The sequence below is a fragment of the Paroedura picta genome, chromosome 6, assembly GCF_049243985.1.
Source record: "Paroedura picta isolate Pp20150507F chromosome 6, Ppicta_v3.0, whole genome shotgun sequence".
Taxonomy (NCBI): Eukaryota; Metazoa; Chordata; class Lepidosauria; order Squamata; family Gekkonidae; genus Paroedura; species Paroedura picta.
Window position 1 is genome coordinate 51410775 of NC_135374.1, and position 17602 is coordinate 51428376.

Sequence of the window (17602 nt, forward strand, 5' to 3'; positions counted from 1 at the left end):
CCCCATTGGGGGGGAGGGGGTAAGATTGGCAGATTCAGGTTGGAAAAATCTTGGAGATTTTGGGATGGAGCCTGTGGAGGACAGGTATCTCAGTGGGTACAGTGTCATAAAGTACAACCTCCAAAGTATCCATTTTCTTCAAAGGAACTGATCTCTATAATTTGGAGATGAAATATAATTCTTGGAAATTCCCAGGTCCTATCTGGAAGCTGACATCCCTACTGGTTGCTATCCAACTTACCCTCTATAGGTGAGACATACAGTAGACTTGAAAAGTGGGCTGGACAGTGTAGGAAAATGGCCCTACAAGTAATTATCCCCAAGTTATTTAGGGTCATACAAATAAAAACTATCACTTTTAGTTGTGCTGGGAAACACATGGCTAGTCTTCCAACACAGAATGCTAAGATCTGGTTCTTGACAGCCTGGACACAGCACTTTGGGCCAGCTGAATTTTCCAGACACTTTTCAAAGGCAACTGCATCTAAAGTGTAATCAGAATATGCATCACCATATCATACTTTGCAAGGAGTGCCCATAACTGGCTTATCAGCAAAAACCGATAAAGGACATTCTGAACAATAGAGTGCCACAGACCCACTATAGGCACTCCCACTATAATCTAGTGGTACCTCTAAGTTACGCATCTTCTCCTACAGGATTGGCTGACTTTGGCATACAGACACGAGGTGAGTTCTCACCCCCTTATTTTAAGAGTTGCATAGAAAATAAAAATGCATTAATAGCATGTAGAATCTCTTATTTGGAAGGGTGCTATGATATACCTCAGTGCTCAGATTCTCTAAAATTTGATGCCTTTTAGTGGAAACAGAAGATGAGAAATTAGTCTAAAGAGAGGTATGACTCTGTCAGCATGGTCGTTATGAGGACTTTTATGAGGACATAATGTACCAAAATACTGTGCAATGAGATGCATATGCTCAAATATATAAGTTTCCCTTTATTCCTAGATTGTCTCAAGAAGGTCTCTGGACAAGTAGCTATTTGTTGTTCTTGTTGTTAGGTGCGAAGTCATGTCTGACCCATCACAACCCCATGGACAATGATCCTCCAGGCCTTCCTGTCCTCTACCATTCCCCAGAGTCCATTTAAGTTTGCACCTACTGCTTCAGTGACTCCATCCAGCCACCTCATTCTCTGTCGTCCCCTTCTTCTTTTGCCCTCGATCGCTCCCAGCATTAGGCTCTTCTCCAGGGAGTCCTTCCTTCTCGTGAGGTGGACAAAGTATTTGAGTTTCATCTTCAGGATCTGGCCTTCTAAGGAGCAGTCAGGGCTGATCTCTTTTAGGACTCACCAGTTTGTTCGCCTTGCAGTCCAAGGGACTCGCAAGAGTTTTCTCCAGCACCAGAGTTCAAAAGTCTCAATTCTTTGATGCTCGGCCTTCCTTTTGGTCCAACTTTCACAGCCTATTCATTAAATTAGAGCTTTATAAAATGTCTGAACTTACTTGTTTTTTTTTTACATCAGGGGTCCCCAAACCTGCAGGCTCATTTGACATTTTGAGAGATGATCACAGGCTACCCAAAATGTCTGCCTCTGGAGGCAGACACACACACACATACACACAATGTCTGTAAAGACACCCACTACCTCTGCTGCTGCACCATCCAAAATCCATAGAAAGCAAGTCATGGAATTTAATGTGGCTTCACCTACTGCCCAAGTCTTTTAAACTGGAGATGCTGGTAAACTGGACAGGACAGGTGGATTGCTTTTATCCCAGGTAGCAGTGTGTAAGACTCCAGTCAATTTTCCCCAAGTATGCAGACTTAGTTGAAAGAAAATCTCTTTATTGGAAGTAAGTAACTATGCATTTCAAAATCCTTGCAAAGACTAATTCAGTTTGAGATGGCTCCCTTTTCTATCCTATTCCTCAATACTCCTAACCCGCCCATGCAGGTAGGCACAAAAACCTCCAAAGACCATTTCCCCCCAACCTTTCTTGAAAGGGAAAGTTAGTTTGACACAGCATTGTTTCTTGGCCCCAAAGCCAGGCAATAACTGTTCTCAAACATCTAATGGATGTATAGCACATTCTGCCTCCCTGAACCCTTGGTGAACTCTCTCTGTTACAAAAACTAAAGGTGCCAAGCCATATGGAGTTACAGTTACCAATCCTAACTATATGGCTACCCACTTGAATCAATTCTAACAACTTCACTACATAAACATGGCTACAAATACAGGATGCAAGTATATGACAAAAACTTGTGGTTACGTGATTTTGACACAGTGCTTATGTGGCAAAAGCAAGCTGCTCTACGAATCCAAGGAGAGAAAGGTCAGGGCCAAGGAGGTGATACCTTACTTGTAGTGAACAGTATCTTCAGCTACAGCTGCTACCCAGCTTATCTGCTTCTGGGAGAAACACCAATTTCCCCAGAGCCGGCGTCATGTAATGTTTAAGAACAGCAGCCTCTAATCTGATCCAGGTTTGATTCCCCACTCCTCCACATGCAGCCAACTGTATTTATTTATTTTTAAATCCCCCCCCACACACACACACACACAAACTTGTATGCTGCTCTTCCCCAAAGGGCTCAGGGCAGTTCATAACAGTCATCAATTACATAAAGTCACATAAAACCAATAATCATTAAAAGGTCAAAGTTTCAGACAAGCCGCCTTTCTCGTTTGAGAAAGAGGTGCACATAAAGTGTATCCATATCATTGGTTGTAGATGTTAACGTGTGAGTTGTCAGACAGGCAAATGTTACCTTTTTAATCATTGTCATAATTTTTAAATTTGAGGTTAAAAACAGCCGAATAACATATTGCTCGTGTTTATTTTGTGATTGTACTTTTATTTAAAATCAGAAATCATTTTTATATGTTTGATTTATTTTTATCACAATAAAGGCAGTTAGTAAAGTCGAATATATTTGTACTGTCATTAAAATATTGTAAATGTGCTATTTCCTTACCTCAATGGTGATATTTTAAACTCAATATCTACATTGTTTGTTTGTTTGTTTATTTTCTTAGATTTCTATTCCGCCCTCCCATATGGCCCAGGGCGATTTACATAGGAACATTGTGGAATACATAGAATGTATACTTTTAAAGGCCTTTTACGCATGGCAGCAGCTACAGCAGCGCTGCCACCATGCTGTTGCAGCAGGGCAGGATGCCCCGCCATTCCCCGTGTATGCATGGGGGCTGGGCATGCCAGTCTGCCCCGGCATAGTGCACACGCGCTGAACGCCAGGGCCAGGAGGTAAGCCGGAGTGGCGGGGGGCGGGAGATTTGGACGGCCTAGTACGGGAATGGGGGTCCAGGCATCCTCTGCATGCCCAGGTGGTGGCAGGGGGTCACCCCTGCCAGCTCCGGGACTCCGTGGAGCCCACAGGGGCATGTGGTGTCCCCCTGTTAAATGACTCATTCCATTTAATTGTAAAAATTAATCTTCACAATACAATTAGGACTGAGAGCCAGTGTGATGTAATTTTTAAGAGCAGTGGACGCTAATCCGGAGAACTGGGTTTGATTCTTTCTTCTTCTTCACAAAGCCTGATGGGTGACCTCAGGCCGGTTACAATTATCTCAGAACTCTCTCAGAATCACCTATCTTACAAGATGCCTGTTGTGGTGAAGGGAACTAAGCAGCTTTGAGACCACTTAAAGTAGAGAAAAGTGAGGTATAAGACCTACTCTTCTACAAAAATAAAGGGAGTGCAAATTTCTTTTTTAAAACCATACACACTGCATTTGGGGGGTATATTTTGTAGACAGAACAGCCTCAAAAAAGTGTTTTGCTGGATTGAAGGCAACAAATGATACCTGCCTTGCTGACTTGTTTTGGTTTCTACAATGAAGAAAGAATTAGCCTGACTACCTTAAAAATGGAGCCAAACATGTGTCTCATTCAAAGTGTGAAGCCACTTTGATACCGATTCTGTACAGCTGCGCCGGGCCAGGCCACTGCTGGGAATTTGTGGTGGGGATGCTCGCCCCAGCATTTCCTGCTTCACCATGGGGAACCTTTTTGGGCAGTGCACAAGGTCCACCCCAGATGACTGCCTCCACATGGAGGAAGCCGAAGCAGAACAGATATTTTTGTTCTGATATCTAGCCGATATAATTTTCCATGTAGTTTAAACCCATTACTCCGGATCCTATTCTCTGCTGCCAAGAGGAACCTTTCTCTTCCCTCATCTAAGTGACAACCTTTCAAATATTTACAGACAGTAATCATGTCCCCTCTCAACTTCCTCTTCTCCAGACTGGATATTCCCAAGTCCCTCATTCTTTTTTCATAGGGCTTGCTCATTAAGTGACTTCACTCTCAGTGACATCACAACGTAGCCAGTTCCAGTTGGCTTAGTAGTAAGGAGTCGTCAAGATATTCATTGACTCATTCCTGATTATGTTGGTGATTACACAGTTAGGAAGTGAAGAAAATGAATTGAAGGAATAGCAGAACATCTGTAAAACACCACCTTCTGAAATCAAAAGTGCAGGGGCTCCTGAGATTCTCTTTTCTGGAAACTTAACCTTTTTTGGATTGGTTATAGTTTGTTGGTTACAATGGTCATGGAGTACCTTTAATTTCTGTAGATGGCAAAAGGTCTGCTTTGCTTTATGTTAGTTTACAACATGAAAAATTTGTTATTGAGAAAGCATATTCTGGATCAAATGCAGTGCTTGTATTGTTCTTTGTTTCATAAACTTTACTTTTCCATTACTGTGTTTTCTTCAGTAGCAGGTGGCAGGATTTCTCTCCTGCATTGGGTATATCTCCTGTGGTTGAAAACATGGTATCAAAAGAAAAGTTTGCATTAGGTTGGCACATACATACAGATCAATGAAGTGATAAACTACACTGAAGTGCTTAATTTTTTTGTATAATATCATTGCAAGGGAGGAAATTATCACAGGCAGCATCTTCAAAGGGAGCTGACAGCTAAAAGACACAACACACAGCTTTTAGGCCATCACTGGTTGCTTCAAGGAAATATGCCTTCTCAGGATGGGAACTGAGCCATCAGAGGATACCTGTTTTAAGTGCAGCTGGCATCCCAAACTGTTGTGGCAGCTGACACCCTGGCTGTCTCCTGCATTGCAAGTCTACCTGAAGCTCTTGAGCCTGGACTGGACCTTTTGCAGTATGCTCCTGGATTTGCCCTACCTGCTGGCAAGGAACATTTTAGCTTTGAACCAGCTCCCAGCCAGCTGCTGCAACTGGACATTACCCTGCTAGATGGAGCAGCCCAGCACACCTCCCTTATTTCCTATGGGGGGAAATGCCATATTTTCTTGAGGTCAAAGAAACACAGGAACAAGCAACCACTGGCCCGACAGAACCATCATCAAATCAGAGAATCCCAGCAGAACCACAGAATAATATGGCAAGCCCAATGTATCCAATGCTATACCAGAGAATCCAAGTCAAACCAACCAAAGTAAGGGAAGGGAGCCCAACGTAACAGAAACAAGATCAAACCAGATAAGTCAATCACAACCTAGGACCAATGCCGAGGTTCAAGCCAACTGAACCAATGCCAAACAAGAAAATCCCAGCTGAAGCAACCTAGCAAGTTCTCCCTGTTGTGAGATCCCATTTGCCTTTAACACCTGCCTCCTTCACTCCTCCCTACTATTGCCTAGGAAAACTGCAAAAAGCAAAACAAATGGGGAATCCCCTCCACTGCCAAGTTTAGTGTTTTAGAACGGTGGCCTCAGATATACTTATAAAGGTAAAGGTAAAGGTATCCCCTGTGCAAGCACTGGGTCATGTCTGACCCTTGGGGTGACGCCCTCCAGCGTTTTCATGGCAGACTCAATACAGGGTGGCCTTGCCAGTGCCTTCCCCAGTCATTACTGCTTTATAGCCCCCCCCCCCCAGCAAGCTGGGTACTCATTTTACCGACGTCGGAAGGATGGAAGGCTGAGTCAACCATGAGCCGGCTTCTGGGATCAAACTCCCAACCTCATAGACAGACAGTTTCAGACAGCATTTCTGCCGCTTACCACTCTGCGCCACAAGAGGCCACAATACACATTTCTGCAACTGTTAGAGAGTAGGATACTGGTATTGACCAGGACTCTCTAATGTGTATAAGGATCCAGAATATATGTTAAAATGACAATAAAGTGTTTTCACATATACTGTAGACATGTTTACCCTTATGCCAAGGAATCAACATTTCTGCATTTGTAGTGAGCAAGCCTTAGAGGATTTACCTTATTACATTCTTGACTACCTGATTTACATACAACTCAGATTCCTTGCTGAGATTCTACCTCGTCTGAATTCTTATTCCTTTATTGAGAAGATAATCTTTCTTTTATCTGATTTTGATGAGAATGTAATATAAAATGTCATTATATGCCCCGGCAGCAAGAAAAAGAAGGGCTAATATTGTTACTATGAAAGCAGGTTTAAAAAAATGGTATGTTGCTCTTCATGCTATATGACTTTATAGTGTTATCTAATAAATTATTCTATTTTAATGGTTCATTTCATTTTATCATGCACTTCTTGTAAATTTGCTATTGTTTAATTGTTGTTGCTATTCTGTAAATACCTACTGCTATATACAAATAAGTATACACTGTGGACATGTTCAATTAAAAAAATAGGTGGAGGCTGTTGGTGACAATGTGACATTCAGGAAAACCTGAAAGATATTACACCTCTCAAGGAAAACCAGTAATTCCTTGAGATGATTGGCATTACTTCTATGCCCCCCCCCCTTAATTGATCAGTTGGCCTGAGGGCCATTTTAAAAAACATTTTCCTCCACCATAACTCTGAGCTAGTGTGAAAGTAGGAGCTAAGGTGGGGGAATTCCCCACTCCAACCAGGAACCTGGCAACCCTACCTATAAGTTCTGTTTTATGAGTTATAATCTGTTCCACTTAATATTTCTGGTAAGGGCTTGGAGGAGGAGCCCTCCTTGGAGGAGGAGACAGTTTGATGTAGAGAACCAGTTTGGTGTAGTGGTTAGGAGCACGGACCTCTAATCTGACATGCCGTGTTCGATTCTGCGCTCTCCCGCATGCATCCAACTAGGTGACCTTGGGCTCACTACGGCACTGATAAAACTGATAAAACTTTTCTGACCAAGCAGTGATATCAGGGCTCTCTCAGCCTCATCCACTTCACAGGGTGTCTGTTGTGGGTGGAAGTAAGGGAAGGCGACTGTAAGCCGCTTCTTCTTCTTCTTCTTCTTCTTCTTCTTCTTCTTCTTCTTCTTCTTCTTCTTCTTCTTCTTCTTCTTCTTGGCTTAAGTGCCACTCAGCACTTAACACCCATTCAGGGTGGCTGTCCTGCCTTGAGTGCCTTCTCCAGTTGGCTTGCCTGCCTCTCCAGTGGCCAGCCAATTGCCTTCCATCCCCCACACCTGACCACCCCCTTCTCATTTCACTCTCACCCCCAGTACTGTAGTTTATCTTCCCCGCCTCAAATCAATAATAAACTTTAAAAAACCTAACCAGATCAGACTCATATTCTGCAAAGGTCAGAGATTAAGCACACGGAAAATAACCTCCCCAAAAGAGCTGCTTTTTTGTACCCCCCACTTTTTTGAATCTCAATGCAGCTCACAATTGCCTACCCTTCCTTTCCCCACAACAGACACCCTGTGAGGTAGGTAAGGCTGGGAGAGTCCTAAGCATTGCAACTGGTCCAAGGTCACCCAGCTGGTTGCATGTGGAGGAGGAGTGGGGAATCAGACCTGGTTCTCCAGATTAGAGGGTGCCGCTTTTAACTGCACCAAGCCTACACCAAGTCTTTGCTCAAAAAGAGTCGGTAAATGCCAAGCCTCTTAAACATGCTCCTTTCAGTCCAAATTGCGTACTAGAGAGCCTGCAGAACTGTGTGACCCACTCATAACATGATAGGTAGACCTCTGTGGGCCACAATATTATTCATTATAGGTTTTATTTCAAGTTTTGCTGCAGCATAAGCTGGGAAAAGTGGGTGCAGTTGACAGCCTAACCATTGTCAGCACCCTGTCCTCATTCACTTGTCGGGGTTTCCTACTCCTTGACTAATAACTCCGATTGATTTTTTTCATGTTCTCTTTGAACTCCAGACAGATGGCTCTTGTTGCTACAAGCATATACAGAGTGAACTCAAGAACATTACTGCTAAATAAGTGCATGCAGGATTACAGTTTCTAATTTGTTGCTTTCTGATTATATTTTTCATTGTTTTGAGTTTAATTATATAAATTTTGTGCTTACCTGGATTCCTTTTGCTTCTTTAGATATCTGGTTATCTGGAAGACATTTCAAAAGACTCTTCATAATTTGAAGGTAAGCATATAATATTTTATTTAAACAAATTATGAGTTCACTGGTACCTTTATGACCAACAAAGTTTGTACTAGTTTTTATGCCCTGCTTTGCGCTTTTCACTATGTCTCAAAGTGGCTTACAACCATCTTCCCTTCCTTTCCCTGCAACAGACACCTTGTTAGGTGGGTCAAAAGAGCTCTGGGAACTGTGACTAGAGCAAAGTCACACAGCTGGCTACATGAGGAGGAGTGGGGAATTTGAGGCTGCTGCTCTTAACCACTGCACATAAGCTTTCGTAGGCATGAGTACTTCATCAGATCTGCATACACACACAAGTTTATACCCAGAATTAAACTTTGTTGGTCTTAAAGCTTCCAGTGGCCTCAAAGTTTGTGTTCTGTTGCTTCCAGCTAACATGGCTACCCACCTAAGTTTTTCATTTGTAATTCCACCATGCTCCCATGCAAGGCAACCTCAATGAGATCCTTAACTTCCAAGATCCAATTGTCCCATTAAAAATTGTCCCATACTATGTCTGATCTTATGGGTAGAGCTAACTGTTGAAATCCAGTTCTGGTACTTAAGATTGGCTTTGGATATTGGAGAATGAAGACTATCAAGGAAACACGGCAGTAGTAGTGAGCTGTTGGATAGAAGGCTGGATCCAGCTAACTATATGGGTATATATCATATATCTTTCCTGCTCCCCCTACTCACATCAATTTCTGACCTTGGAAAGTTGATTCCTGGGTCTATTGGATCTGCATAGATTAAAAGTTGGTTCATGGATCACAGTCAGAATGGGGTGCAATGAGTCCCTTATTCTTCCATCAGTGCAGCTCTGCAATATTGTTATCCCACTCTCACCCCCCCCCCCACACACACACACACACAGCCCACTGGCTAGCATGCTGCCAAAAAATCACTGGAATATTACAGAGGTTGGAAAAAGTCCAGTAATCTTAGAACAGAATTTTTCAATTAAATATGGTGATGGGACAAGTGATGATTTGTAGGACTGAGGCACAGCTCAGGTTAAGGTTATTCAAAACCTACTCTTTGCTTTTCTGATAACTGTCTAGAAATTAGATTTATATAATAATTATACTATTAATCAAAACACAGCACAATTTTAAGAATGACCAGTATTTTCAATAAGAGGCCCCTCCCACCACCAACTACATACCACAGATGAAAGAGGTGAACCACAGTACAGTAAGGTGTGATAACAGTTGCAGAGTTGTAGAGTTAGAATGTTCTAATAGTAAAGGCTAAATGTTAAGTGTTCTACTGTTACAAGCTCTACTGTTATGACTATGCTTCCTTGTATTGTTCCATGAATTTTCTATATTAATTGAAGTCAACGGACTTTAAAGAGTGTCATTCTGCCTGTGTTGCACTGTAAAATTTACAATTTACATTTAAAGTTTAAAAGTTTTGCATGCTAGATATTTTAGGATTTCTAGATCTATATCTGTGATGATGAATAAAAACGAAACCAACAAATCCATTGTTGTGATGAAATGCTACTATGAATTAATTGAGAAATATAATGTATTGTGATACAGCACAAAAACTAAAAATAATATAAAAGTGCCTTACATCATGTCTTTAGCTTAAATAGTGTAGCTGGATCTACATTAGCTAGCCATGTTTCAAAAAACTGAGTTTCAAAAACTTGTTTCTCTTCCAAACACAAGGAATGCCATTGTTTGCTTCAGATGTGGCAACCATTTGTATTTATATTAAGTTGAAATGACTGCCATCTAGTGGGAGAAAGGAAACTCAAATCACTGCAGCCAAAATTGGTGAAATATCCCAATAAGCCATATCTTAAGAATATGGTATTCCAAAAACGTTAGTGTGTTGTCCAACTGATTTTTAAGGCACAGTGTTGTCTATTATTGCTCTGGATCTGTAGATTACATTTAGAAGTTTGTATCTCAGAGATTTCTGCAGTTCTACACTTATAACTAAACTTCCCTGGATGCTAATACAGAAATGGAAGGGAAACTGTAATACAATGTTGGAGGGAAATGGTTCCATTATATAGATAAGTATTATTAGAAGAAGGTGGAAGTGAGAAATTTGCAAAGAAAGAAACAATTGACATCAAGTTGTGGAAATGTCACAATACTTTTATTCGGTAATTTAAAAAGGAGTCAGTGCGTCAGGCCATCCACCTCCATTCTGCCACTACAAGAACTAGTAAGACAGAGCAAGTGTGGAGGAAGACTTGCAATGAAGCAGCAAGAACATCTTATTAAACACTTATGAAGGCATATGAAATGGCGGTGAAAGTGATGAAATGGGAGTTTTAAGCCACCACTATCACATCTATGAGCTTATGTCTGGCACAATTGTTTAGGGTAATTGGTCGCTTTTTCCCCTTGAGGAAGGGTGCCAAAATTCTAGTCAACTGGAATTAAGCTGTGGGGCATTAGCGAGTTTTTTCAAAGATAAAGTCACAGATAAAGCTGTGATCTCCCTGCAATGCTTGAGACAGAAAGGGAAATGGAGGTCCCTTAGCCATCTTGAGGGGATATGTTTGATGACTTAAGGCAACTCTCAGAAACTAGACAAGGGACAGTGAGGGTGACCAATTGCCCCCTTGATCCCTGTCCATCCTGGCTGCTCAAAATGAGTGACCAGCGGATAGGGAGCTCTAGGACAGTGGTCCCCAACCCCCGGTCCGGGGACTGGTGCCGGTCCGTGGATCAGTCAGTACCGGTCCGCGGCTTCTCCTCGTCCCCCTCCCTGGCTGCTGCCTTAGGGGCTGCCCTGACACTCCGCCACTGGCTCACCTTTGGTGTTCTCCGGTGGCCGCCATGGCTGGGGTTCCCCCCTGGTGTGGAACTGTGCACTTGCTGCTAGCAGCAGCCCCCAGCAGGCAGTGGGAAGTCAGGGGCACCAGCGGGAAAGCAAGCGGAGCAGGGGCTCAGGTGGCGTTGGCAACGTCCCTCGGCAAAAGACTACCCCCCGGGCCTCAGTAAAATTGTCAAGTGTTGACCGGTCCCCGGTGATAAAAAGGTTGGGGACCACTGCCCTAGGGGATATTGTCAGCCCCTCCCTGACTACCAGGGAGTTCCCACAGCCACTGAAGGGGGCAGTGCTTCATCTCTTACTGAAGAAACCATAACTGGATCCACAGAACCCAGCCAACTACTGCCCAGTTTCACATCTTGTGTTTTTGGTAAAGGTGGTTAAAAGGGCTACCGCATACCAGTTCCTGGCATTCTTGGAGGAAATATGGAGGCTCAATCCATGCCAGTCAGGTTTCCATCCTGACCATGGGGTGGAGATAGTGCTGGTCACCTTGACGGATGATCTCCAGCACCAGATGGATAGCAGAAGTTTGGCTTTCCTCACGATGTTAGACCTGTCGGCCATGTTTGACGTGGTCAAGCATGGGTTGTTAGTCTACTGCCTCAGTGGGGCTGGGATTCAGGGTACAGACCTGCTGTGCTCCTTTCTCCAGACACAGAGGGTGGCAGTGGGAGAGGAGTTGTTGCATCCCTATCAACTCCTTTGTGGGGTTCTCTCCCCCACATTGTTTAACATCTATGTGTGCCCTCTGGCCCAGCTGGTCCAAAGTGATGAGCTGAGTTGTCACCAATATGCAGATGATACTGAGGTCTATCTCCTGATGGACAGCCACCCAGACTCCACCCCCCCCCAATATATTTGGCAAATATTAGGAAGCCCACACAATATTTTTCAATCTGTGCCAAGTGAGGCTACTAGTGCGCTATATGTCCTCGGCTTGTTTGGCTACAGTGATCCATGCAATGGTTACTTCCAGACTGGACTTCTGTAACTCGATCTACCCTTGTCCCTGACCCAGAAATTGCAGCTGGTACAGAATACGGCTGCTAGGGTCCTCACTGGAACACCTTAGATTACCCATATCCAGCATGTGCTAAGGCCAGCTGCATTGGTTGCCAGTTGTAAAGCAGATCAGGTTCCAGGTTCTGGTGTTAACCTTTAAGGCTATTCATGGTCTGGGCCCCACATATCAGTGGCACCTCCTCTCCCCTTATGCCCTCCACAGGGTACTCTGCTCTGCAAGTACATATTTTCTGGAGATCCCTGACCCAAGAGGGGCAGGGCCTCAATCCGGTGGAATGAGTTCCTAGGAGAGCTGAGGACCCTGCTGGAACTTTCACAATTCTGCAGGGCTTGTAAAATGCAGCTCTTCCATCAGGTCTTTGGTTGAGGCCAGGGCACTTCCCTGAACCAGCCAGGTCATCAGGCTACCCTGAAGCATGTCGAGATGGGGATGGGAGTCTATTTTATCGCTACCAAAGGAGGGTTTTTATCTGGTTTTATTATTGTTTTATGGGGATTTTATTTGGGGGCATTGATGTTACCTCCTATGAGCCACTTAGTGGGAGAGGCAGGCTATACATGGAATGAATGAATTAATTAATTAATTAATTAATTAATGATAGTTTTAGTTCCTAATATTTCACCAGTAACTTTAGCAGGGACTCTCCAGAAAACCCACAACAACCAGTTTATTGATATGCTTTATTAAATTTCTTATGGAAATATTAGTAATAGTATAGTGAAAGATGTGTTGAAAAGTTAATATGTAGTGGTACAGTTTTAATTTCATGATTTCTGCAGTCCAGAGCATATATCAGATTTGTTTATATAATGTTTACTAAGAAGAAATGTATAGGGTTAACTGATTTAGTTTGTGTGATACAGTGACAGGCCACCTGCAGTCACAGTCTAGTTTCAAGAGTCAGGTAATGTACATTCTAGATTATAAATTAGCTTGCTGAATTGCTACTTCATGTAGCTACTTCTCTTTGGACAACAAGACCTACAAATCTATTTTATGTGGTCTTCTCAAATGAAGTGTGAGAGATTAATATTATCTTTTCCCTAGAAGTTAAACAAAATAAATGATGAAAAGAGAATCACTTATCTGTTCTCCATCCAAGTGGTTTTCACCTAAAAATCAACCTACATTCCAGAATGCCAATCAATTTCAGTTATAAGCATGCACCAAATATCATCCACCTTGAAATTAATGTAGTAGCAAGTTTCTTTAAATAATTCAAGTTGCCATCTAACTATATTGACTTGAAAGTAGTTACAAATTATGAGATAACTATCTTTCTTGGTGCTTTGTTTGAACATAAAGTTCAAATGGATATAAGCTTTACATTTGAAACATGATAATAATGATTATAATGCCCTAACCTGGAGAGGCCAGGCTACTCCAATCTTGTTGGATGTCAGAAGCTAAGATGAATTGGCCCTTGTTAGTATTTGAATGGCAGAACACCAAAGAATTCTAGGGTCAACACACAAAGGCATACAACGGCAAACCACCTCTGAGTGTCTCTTGCCTTGCAAACCCTATGAGGTTGCCATAAACCAGCTACAACTTGAGGGCAATTTACACGCACACAAAGTTTTAATAACTTCAAGATTATTTGTTCTGGCAAAAATGCAAATTTATCTGGCTATTTTATAATTAATTCATAGCTAAAACTGACTTTGGCCTGTGTAGATGATGAGGCCTCCCAGCCACTAGTTTCTGAAATGACTTAAATTGCTGCAGAAACATATTATAAATTTTCTTTATGTGAAGCAAAAAAGTAGTGAAAAATGAGCTGAGGTGATAACTCCTCATATTACTAATGTTTTTGGGTTGCAATGAATTATGTATAAAATGTTCTATCACTTATTTCAAGATTAGACAGTGATGAAAAATGATTATCCTCTTTGGGAGGGTATGGTTCCATCTGCTTTGAAATAGGTGATTGTTAGGCCCCTCCTGAGACAGTGCCTTGGACTATGTTTGGGGATATGGTACTCCAGCAGATGGTGAATAGGCAGCATCAACCAGTCTTAGACCAATTATGCATGGGGTGGGTAGTCCGGGGTGGCAGCAACAGAGCAGCAGGGCTTATCCCCAAATATGCATGGCATTGCTGCAATCCCAGCCATGTCCCTATGCAGTGCCCCAGATGGCCCATGGTATGCATACTGCAGACGCCATCCGCAGCCCTCTGTCACCAGCCTCATGCATAATTGGACCTATGTTGTCCCTGTATGGACACCACACACCCCTGTCAGCTCCACGGAGTTGGGGAGCTGAATGGGGCATTCTCCCACCCCACCTTGTCAGGAGAGCAGCATGCCACTCCCCTGCCATTGTGTGGTGGAAACCCTTACTCCCTCCACTCCCCTCCCACTGCCTCCATGCAACATACTGGGCTCTTTCAGCCCCGGCATTGTGCATCCTCACATACTACGCCAGGGCAGTCCATATACGCTGGGGATTCCCTCCCCTGAGAGTATGCGGGAAGTGGTGAGGCATGCCACCATGCTGTAAGGACCCGGCAGCAGCCCAGTGTGGCTGCTGCTGTGCAAAATGGGTCCTAGAGAAGTAGATTATCTAGACATACTGCAGTCCAGACTTAGGCACAAGTTTAGGATGGTCCTTAAGATACATCAGTCCCAAATAGTCAGGCATTCAGTTCAGCTGAACCTAAAATAAAACCTTACTTATATTTTGGGTGGTTCATGGTTGGTGAAGCAACATTTGGGAATTGAAGAAATTTCTAGACGTTAGGTATAGACATCCCAGGAGTGATCTCAAACTTCTTGCATGAACTGATACACTGATAAAAAGATTTGTTTATAAGTACTTTTGAGAACTGTTGAAGCATTGAAAATTTTACCTAATGTTGCTCCTGAAGGGAATCTGTATTTCCTCAGAACAGCTTCTCTATGTGGAAGGGCATTTCTGTGCCAAACATTCAGTAGTAATTTTAAATATTTTCATAAAGTATTTTATTTATTATTTATTTCATTTTCTTTCATACCCCACCTTCCTCTCCAATGGGGCCTCAAAGGAGCTTCTCCTTTCCTCCATTTTATCCTCACAGCAACCCTGTAAGGTAGGTTGGTCTGAGAAAGTGTTACTGGCTCAAGGTCATTTAGTGAACTCCTACTGCAGGGGTGGCCAAACTGTGGCTCTCCAGATGCCCATGCTGGCAGGGGCTCATGTGTAATTGTAGTCCACAATCATCTGGAGAACTCCTTTTCTACAGCATGAATAGAGATTTGAACAAGGAACTTCCAGATACTGGTCTATCGCTCTTAATCACTACTATTACACTGGCATAAAACATTTTCAGCATTATTAAAGATTCTAGGGACAAAGCCCGTTGCATTCAGGAATAAAACAGGCACTAGATTGGGTGGGGTGGGGTGGAAGAACTCTCCATATGGCTTCTCCCTCCTTCCAGGACCTGGAAAGGCTGCAGGCTGGAGGCCCCCAGGAAGAGAACTCACTGGCAGGGGCAGTTTTCACGCAGCAGGGAGCTGCAGCCTCTGAGCCTCAGAGGGAAATGGAAGTAGGGGGTGGTCAGGGGTGGGTGATGGAAGGTGATTGGCTGGCCTCTTGACAGACAGGCAAGCTGGTTGGAGGAGGAGTCACTCAGGGACAGGACAGCTGCCCTGAGAGGGTGTCAAGCACTGAGTGGCACTTAAGCCATGAGACAGCTCCTCCTTCTAGCCCTTACCAGAAATATTAAGTGGAACATATTATTTTTAGCCTGTTCTACCAAGATTGGAATCAGACAGAATATCACTATAGATACCATATATATCTATGGTCTAAGTGCCTCCCAGAAGCATGCAAAACAGGGAAAAATCAAATGAAGGAATTATAAATAATGTTTCATTTTTAAAATGTTTAATTTTACATTGCTCACAATGTAATTCTTAAACTATCCCTTGTATCTCTAGCTGCTTATACAGGAGCTGCATAAAACAGATCTAGAGATAAAAAGTAATTGGAGAAAAGCATATACAATATTTGTTTATAAGTCATGGCAGTATTGCATATGGCATACATCACCTTCAGTAACTTTGAGCTGACACCTGTCTGGGCTCTTTCCCTATGTATAAACATAAAATTGCCTTAGTGCATTTGGTCTCTTCTGACTTAATTCACCAAATGTGATGTAAAATGATACAGCAGCCCAGTTAAAATTATGCCATTGTTGATAGGATCAGTTACATTTGCACATCAGTTTTCACAACCTATACCATCTGTGAAGCATTGGCAAGTGTACCACAATGTTATTGTTTCCACAACAAAATCAAGGAGTACTGCCATCATTACGTTTTTGTATATGATTGAAGACACTGAGGTTTATTCTGCTTCATGATGACGGAAGTTTCTCCATCTCAAGAAGAATTTTTCCAACTTAAGTGACTTTTCCATTGGAGGAAGAGACATAGTAGCTGGTTACAGAGGAAGCAATGTGCAAATGCTTAGAACACACCAATAAGAACTTATATAAAATGATGAGGAATTCCTGAAAAGATTTTGGAAGAGCACCTCTGATTTGCAAATCAGCTTCTTCTAGACTGGGAGAAAATAATAATTATCAAGCACGAGAAAAAAGGAATAAAGGGGTAGTTTTCACAGTGGAGGGAAGTACTTGGGGAAAGCACTCAGAAATTATACTGGGGAAATTATTCATACTGGGGAATAACCTCTTAATTTTTTTCACAAATGTTGAGGTAAGTAAAAATTCTCTGGAGCTAGGAAAAATATTGAGATAGCAAAGTTTGCAAAGGAAAGACATGATTCAAAGCATAGGAAGTTACACACTAATTACAAAGGGTTTTTTCTGTAAACCGGAGCTTATTGAAACCCTTTGCTTCCTGGAGATTTAAGCACTTTCTAAAAACAACTGCAATCAATTAATGATCAGAGGATTATTTTGTAACAGTGCAGCTCCCTGCTGGTCAAACCTGGGGTTGCAGTTGTTCCTCTCCTATTTCAAATAGACTCCTGGTGGGCGGGCTGTCCTCAATGTCTTATGAGAACAACTGTTTAGTTGGCTCTGCTTCAGTGTGGTGTGAGTCCTGTAGCTGCTGGTTTACCCATCCATCCGGATGTTATAATATGGGATTAGCTGGTGGTTACCATTCAGTGTTCGGAAGGATGTGTCCAGTCTCCTTCAAGTTTTATTGGAAAGGTTCTTTTTTGCTTGCTTTGCATTATGGATGGTGATAGTGGGAAGTGCCATCAAGTCACAGCTGCCCCTATAAGTTTCCCCAAGCCAGCTAATCATTGTGAGACTGGTGGGTCAGACAAGAATGAAGCAGGAAAATAAATACATATTGTAGTGTATGGAATAAGGAGATGAAATATTCCACATTTTTGTTTGTTTGTTTTTAGTGTCCAATGTTCCAGTTTCACACTGCTGCTATTCAGAGCTTTGACATGAGGTAGTTGACTACCCCTGCTATAGAGCACTTAAAATGTTTCCATGGAACTCATGGAATAGAAAAC

General features: G+C 42.6%; 1 protein-coding gene across 7 annotated transcripts in view; it reads left to right on the forward strand.

Annotated features, from left to right (window-relative positions):
* Positions 1–17602, forward strand: part of LOC143839837 (uncharacterized) — a 298170-nt gene that overhangs the window by 177231 nt on the left and 103337 nt on the right. For all 7 annotated transcript variants that reach the window (XR_013231891.1, XR_013231895.1, XR_013231890.1 and 4 more), the window contains one exon: positions 8235–8283. The gene's annotated coding sequence lies outside the window, so the exon portion shown is untranslated. The remainder of the gene's footprint in view (positions 1–8234; positions 8284–17602) is intronic.